The sequence below is a fragment of the Chrysochloris asiatica genome, unplaced genomic scaffold (genome assembly GCF_000296735.1).
Source record: "Chrysochloris asiatica unplaced genomic scaffold, ChrAsi1.0 scaffold00221, whole genome shotgun sequence".
NCBI lineage: Eukaryota > Metazoa > Chordata > Mammalia > Afrosoricida > Chrysochloridae > Chrysochloris > Chrysochloris asiatica.
Window position 1 is genome coordinate 2,914,109 of NW_006408739.1, and position 7,220 is coordinate 2,921,328.

General features: G+C 48.6%; 1 pseudogene; it reads right to left on the reverse strand.

The window, feature by feature from the left end:
• Positions 1–785: 785 nt before the first annotated feature.
• Positions 786–6,012, reverse strand: LOC102815785 (annotated as a pseudogene).
• Positions 6,013–7,220: the final 1,208 nt, after the last annotated feature.

The following is a 7,220-nucleotide window of genomic DNA, read 5'->3' on the forward strand; positions in this document are numbered from 1 at the left end:
TGACTTTGGCTATAGATTCTTTTGACAACTCCTGAATCATTTATATAGAAACAATATTATTTTCTTACTTACATACTGGACTCTGTCTACATGTCTTTCAGCTAGCCTGCCATTGGGGGTTGTTAATAGGTTACATCTTCATATGCAACTTTACTCCTTCTTCTCTTCTCAATTTATCATGCCTTTTTCTACCAACTTCTCTTCACTGCCTCACATTCTGGACTTTGTTCTATACTACATTCTCTTCTCCATTCTACTACATACTCTTTTCCATCTTCTACATACTTTTTCCTTCTTCTCTACACTACTCTTCTTTACTTTTTTTTTTCTGCTCCTTTTTACTTACCTCTACTATTCATTCTTAACACTGCTGCTTCTCATCCTTGGACCACTTTTCGGCTATCATACTCTCTCATTTTCCACACTTTTCACCGGATCTCTTAGCTCTTGAGGCAAAAGTTTTCTTTTCTTGTGCATTCTTACTCTACCACACAGAAAATTACTCTCATTCCTTACCCCTGTAACAGTCTCAGCTGCTTTCTGTAAATCATTCAGATGAATTGAATAATCTTGTCTAGGATCTGTTTTCTTCTTGATCCTTTCTCTATGCTGCTCAACAAAATACAGTCTGCTTTTACACTCTCATGTCTCTCTCCATGGTTGTATTGTAGTATATGATTCTAGGTCTCAACAAATTCACTGCCTTATATTTTTTCATTCAGACTTATTATTTCTAACTTTAGGATAAAGCTCTGAGACCTGGGGCTAAATCTACTTCGCTTGATTCACTCACAGAGGTTTAGCGGGTGGGGCCAAGGGACAAAGGGGGTGCTTTTGTGGGCTTTCTCTTCTGTGCTTAGGTTTAAAGCAATCTGGCAGGAAAATGCTCTTGAGGCCTCCGCCGCACAGGGGGAGAGAGTGGCGCACTCGGTGCCTAGCTCTTCTTCACTGACTTTGGCTGCCAGCACCGACATGGTGCTGCTCTGTTGTGGTAGGGGAGTGGAGAGCGAGGAGGATGGAGAGAGGGCAAGGCGAAGGGGATGAGAAGGTGGCTTTCTCTTCACACCACACCCACTCGCTTGGTCTGGTCGCTTCTTCCCAGCACTGGCTCCCGCCCCCCTTGGCTTGCTCTCGGCCTGACGATGAGGAGGGAGGGGCTAGAGCAACGTGCCAGGCTCGACCAGGCCTCCTGTTTATGAAAGGGAGGTGGCAGCTGACAGCTCTGCCCTTTCCCCTGCCTGTACTGGGGTAAGGAAGTCTTCTATGAAACACACATGCTCACTATCTGTTTGTGCTCCAGAGGGACCAAGGTAACTCTCGGCTGATTCATTAACCAGCTCCAACCTCAGGGTGAGAGGGTGGTACTGGTTGGGGACGCTCACAGACGCGCACATTTTACACCCACAGATAGCTCCCTGCACAAAATGGGCTTTGTCTTGGCCCCAGTTCTCTGGCTCTGAGCTGCTGCTCATGGAGTGAAGAAAATCCGCCTGCATCACCTGAGCCTCGCTACTGAGAAGTGCACCGCTCTGCCCCAGGAGGGGGATTGCCTTGGTCTTTGGAGATTCTCTATCCCGTGGCACCCCCTTGAGGTGCTGGTGGGTCAGCTGATCGAGTGTGCGAATGTTGTACCCAGGCAGGGACTCCGTCTACTTTGAGGGAGGTGGGAGTGGTCAGGATCACCACAAAAGGTCCCTTCCAACGTGGTTCAAGGTCTCCTTGCCGGTGCCTCCAGACGTAGACCCAGTCTCTGAGTTGATAGGCATGGGGCTCTGGAGGCGGGCCAGTCTCATACAGCGCTTTCAATTGTGGCCAGACACTGCGGTGCACCTGTTGAATACTTTTTAGGGAAAGTAGCAATTTTTGGTCATCAAATTCAGCCAGTACTTCCAACCAGAGGTTCAGAACAATGGGTGGGGGTACTCTAAACATGATTTCAAAAGGGGTCAGCTTCAGCTTGTAGGGTGTGTTACTTACCCTATAGAGGACGAAGGGGAGGAGAGTCATCCAGTTAGTACCAGTCTCTAGGGATAATTTAGTTAAGGTCTCTTTTAGAGTTCTATTCATTCTCTCTACTTGACCTGAGCTCTGGGGCCTGTATGCACAATGTAACTTCTAATCGGCCCCTAGCACCTTAGCTAACCCTTGACTCACCTTAGAAATGAAGGCGGGCCCATTATCTGACCCAAGCACCACTAGAAAGCCATACCTTGGTAGGATGTCTTCCAACAACTTCTTAGCCACTATCTGTGCTGTCTCGCGCTTGGTAGGGAAGGCTTCTGTCCATCCTGAAAAGGTGTCTACAAAGACTAACAGATATTTGTAACCATACCTCCCGGCCTTTACTTCTGAAAAGTCTAATTCCCAATGGGCACCAGGACGGTCTCTTCTTTTCCTGTAGCCCAGGTTAGTTTTGGTTCCGACTGCGTTGGTGAGCTGGCACGCTTTGCAGGTGGCAACAATGTGTTCTATCTTGGAGTTAGCATTTTGAGTTTTTATCCCTGCCTTCCTTAGGAGGTCTTGCATTTTACAAATGCCCATGTGGCTGGACCAGTGCATTTTCGTAAGAATATGTCCTCCTAAAGCTTCAGGCATTATTATTCTATCATCAGATGTTTCCCACCATTTCCCCATGAGGTGAGTCATAGGTAGATGTCTGATCCAGTCTAGGTCTGTTTTGGTATAAGTTGGGTCTTCAGGCAAGGTGGTGTCTCCTGGGTCGGGCAACTGAGTCACTAGGGCCATGTCAGCTTTTAAGGCAATTTCTCTGGCTTTCTTGTTGGCTAGGTTATTGCCCCTGGCAATGGGTGTATTTTCTTTCTGATGTCCCAGGCAGTGGATGATGGCCAATTTCTTGGGCAGCCAGAGGGCTTTTAGTAAGGCTAAGATTCCTTCTTTATTTTTAATAGTCTTGCCCTCTGCCATCAATAGCCCTCTTTCCCTATGTATAGCACCATGAAAATGTGCCGTGGCAAAAGAGTATCTGCTATCTGAGTATACGTTGAGCTTCCAACTTTCTCCTAAAGTTAATGCTTTGGTCAATGCTATTAGCTCTGCCCGCTGAGCGGAGGTCCTAGCGGGCAGGGGTTCAGCCCATGTAATTTCAATCTCTGAGACTACTGCCGCCCCGGCATACCTGCACCCTTCACGGAAAAAACTGCTTCCTTCAGTGAAGGTGTCATCCGTGTCTGGCCATGGTTGATCTCTCAGGTCCACTCAAACACCGTGCACCTGGGCTATGATGTCTATAAAGTCATGGAGTGGAGCATCTAAGTCTGGGTCGGGCAACAGCATGGCAGGATTTAAAGCTGCTGGTGCCTGGAAGACAACTTGGGTAGGGTTTAAAAGCAGGCTCGGGTAGTGAGTTAGGCGAGCATTGCTGAGCCAGCAGTCTGGGGCTACTTCAGGACTCTTTTGACAGCGTGAGGGGTAATTATATATAGTTCTTGGTCTAGTGTCAATTTGTCAGCATCTTTGACCATCAGGACAAGCGCCGCAATCATCCATATGCACAGGGGCCATCCTGCAACAACTGGGTCAAGCTTCTTAGACAAGTAGGCAACTGGGCGGTGCCACGGGCCGATGTATTGAACTAGGACACCTTTGGCAATGCCTCTCTTTTCGTCTATATATAGGTGGAAGGGCTTGGTGACATCAGGTAGTCCTAGGGCTGGTGCTTTTAACAGGGCAATTTTAATTTGCTCAAAAGATTTTTGTAATGTTTCTGTCCACTGAAAACCTTGGGTGTCTTTCATTGCTTCATATAGAGGTCTGGCTAGTTCTGCAAACCCGGGTATCTACAGACGGCAGAAGCTGGCTGACCCTAGAAACTCCCTGATTTTACGAGGGGAGTCAGGTATTGGGAGTCTGAGGACTATCTCTTTTCTGGCTTCAGACAGCCACCTCTGACCTTTCAGCACATACCCCAAGTAACTTACCTCAGGTTTGCAGATCTGAGCCTTCTTGGCAGAGGCTCGATACCCTAGTTCTCCGAATGTGGTGAGGAGGTCTTTGGTACCTTCAAGGCTTACAGTTAACACTTGGATAGGCTCTCCTGTTCTGTCTAGGACTTCTGTTTTTTGGGGGATGAAAGTGAATCTGTGCCCCTAACTTGGTGAGCAGATCTCTCCAAAGCAGGGGATATGGGCAGTCAAGGATGACTATGAATGAGTGGAAAACTTGACCCACACCTAGATCTAATGTTCTTTGAGCAGTCCATGAGTACTGTTTCATCCCAGTGGCCCCTTGGATCCAAGAGGTTTTACTAGACACCTTGCCATGTGGTGCTAACAAAACAGAATGTTGAGCCCCAGTATCTACAAGGAACTCGACAGGCTTCTCCTCCACTTTCAGGGTTACCCTGGGCTCAGGGAGGGGCACTGAACCCCGTCTCCCCTAGTCGCTCAGTTCATCAACAGCCAGGATCTGGGTCTTTGGTTTATTTCCTGGTCTCTTCTTGGGACACTCCTTGGCCCAATGGCCCTCCTCTTTACAGTAAGCACACTGATTTTTTCCCCAGCCGTGGTCTCTCTCCACACCCTCTCTTGTCTTGTCTATATCCTGCCATTTTCCTTAATTGCTGCTCTCCTGTTCTGTCGGCTCTCCTGTAGTAGTGGCGAGCAAAATCCGAGCCAGGTTCCGAGTCCGCCGGTTCTCTGACTTCACCTGCCTTTCTTCTACAGTTTCTCTATGATTGTACACCCTTTCTGCCACTACTACTAAGTCTTGAATACTTCTCTCTCCCAATCTATCTACCTTCTGTAGTTTCCTTCTGATATCGGGAGCTGCCTGATTTACAAACTGCATGATGACAGCTGCCTTAGTTTTGGTAGCCTCTGGGTCCATAGGAGTATACCTATGGAAGACTTCCTGAATCCTTTCTAAAAATGCAGTGGGGCTTTCATCTGGCTTTTGCTGCATATCTCCTACCTTGGCCAAATTGGTGGGCTTCTTAGCAGCTGCTTTGAGACCTCCCAACAGAACCTGACGGTAGACTTGAAGCCTCTCCTTACCTTCCACCAGATTGAAATCCCAGTTTGGTCTGGACAATGGGAAAAAAGTATTGATAATGTCAGCATTTGTTGTGGGCTGCCCATTGTCACCAGGAACTAACTTCCTGGCCTCCACCTGGATTCCTTCTCATTCCTCCGTAGTAAATAAGATCTGGAGGAGCTGCTGACAATCATCCCAGGTGGGCTGATGGGTGAATAGAACAATTTCTAACAGGTTAATAAGATCTCTAGGGTTATCTGCAAACTTGGCGTGTTGAGTGCGCAAATTGGACAGATCACTAGTGGTGAAAGGCCAGTAGTGACAGGATTGGTTGCCTTGTGCATCCGGGGGCCCTGTGGCCCTTAGCGGGAGAATAGTAGAATCAGCCAGCCCTGCTGGAGATGCGGTTCATCAGTTTCGGGTGTTAAGGGCAGGACCTCCTACGGCAGAGCAGCCGGGAGCCGGTGAGTCTGTCCCTCCCTCCGCTTGTACTGGGCCTCTGTCTACCGCTTCTTTGGCTTCCGCTTCTCCCTGTTTAGGGGCTGGAGGGGTCTGATAGGGAGGGGGAAAAATGAGTTCTTCCACAGAGCTATCCTGTAAGACTGCATAGAGTGGAGCTGTGGGCTTTTTAGTTTCAGTTTGTCTTGTTTCACCAGACTTTATTGGACTTTTTCACAAGTTGCTAACACTACTGCTGGATGCTGCAGTTTCTGAGGAGGCAAAAAAAGGTTTAACCCAGGAGGGTGGGTTACAAATCAGATCTTCCCAGGTGACAGTATATGGAATTTGATCTGGGTGCCCTGTTCGCGGGCAGAGAACAATGTCTCGGACTTTTCGAGAGGTATGTAGGTCAAAAGTGCCCTCTGGTGGCTACTTTACGTTAGAGGTGGGCCATTCAGAATTACAGAAAGTCGCGAGTCTGCCTTTCTCGACTCCTACATTAAGAATCTGGGCTCGCTTTCTTACTTCTTCAAAATGGTCAGTCACAAGGGACAATGGAGTCACTGCTGCTTGCCCCATGACGTCAGTCGGGTATTAGCAGCACACAAATGACAAGTCAAGATTCTCAGTGATAGCAAAAGGTGTCTCTGACGGCTTTGCTGCTTACATGAGTTATAGTGCTGGTGTATAAAGCCCACCGAGGAATTGGTCTCAGGAGGGGCCGGGACCCAGTCCTGTATGAGGACAAAATGCTGCACTAGGTTCTCTTAGTAAGCTCAGCATCCACCAATCAGAAGACAAGAACTGGAGAACAAGGGAAGAACTGCAGGTGGCGAGGGGTTAAAGGCACAGTACAGTCAGGAAGGAGAGAGTGCAGAATAAGTAGGAGAGTGAAAGGGTCAGTCTGTGATTGGGAGTCCAGTCTTCAGGAGCAGTTGTAGCCAGTTCAATGCTCAAAACCAGAGCTAGGAATATGCGAGGCCAGTCAGGATACAACACATAGACCAAGAGGAGAACATGAGGTTGGGGTTCGAGCAATGGACAGGGTTGTCCACACAGGCGCCTTTCTGGCCACGCTTTCGAAGAGATATTTCAATCCTTTTCTAGCTACGGTGTGGCCGTATAAACCCCGGCCCTGGTTACTGCTAGTAAAGCGATGAATCAACATTGTGCCATATGAGAGAATCATGGAAATGCAGGTGAAGGCCCAATCAGACTCCTTAGCTGAGGCCGTGGAGCTGCACGGACCGAGTACAGCAGGCTGCACTCAGTTGCACTCACACTACAATCACACAACCACTTGCTCAACTCTAAAGACAGACAAAGACTGAGACATGACAATCTCCTGCCAACCTGGAGGCGGAGCCAGAACACAGGACGGCAACTTCACGCTATGCTGAGGGAGCGACCTGCTTCATCTTCTCACTAACTGTACAGATCCTTGGGGGCCCCCGTCCCCCTTCTCCTTTAGGGGAGTCTGGAATGTCTTCCAAGACACCCTGTCAGCAACCTTCCGGTGTGTCCGCCTAGGCTGTTTTTCCAACCTCAGACCAAGAATTGAGCTCCAGAATTACACACAGACAAAGGTGTCACACACAGACACAGACTTACCGGCCGGTAGCAACCCTCCGGTTTTGGGGTTCCTGTGGAGGTTTTGGGGATCCTGTACAAGCCCACAGGATGTTATGCCCAGAATTCAGGGTCCCCAAAGACCACCAAGGAGCCAACGCAGATGCAAGTGCACAAGGATTGTTTATTCAAGCTCGAGCCTGGGCCTTCTCCATATC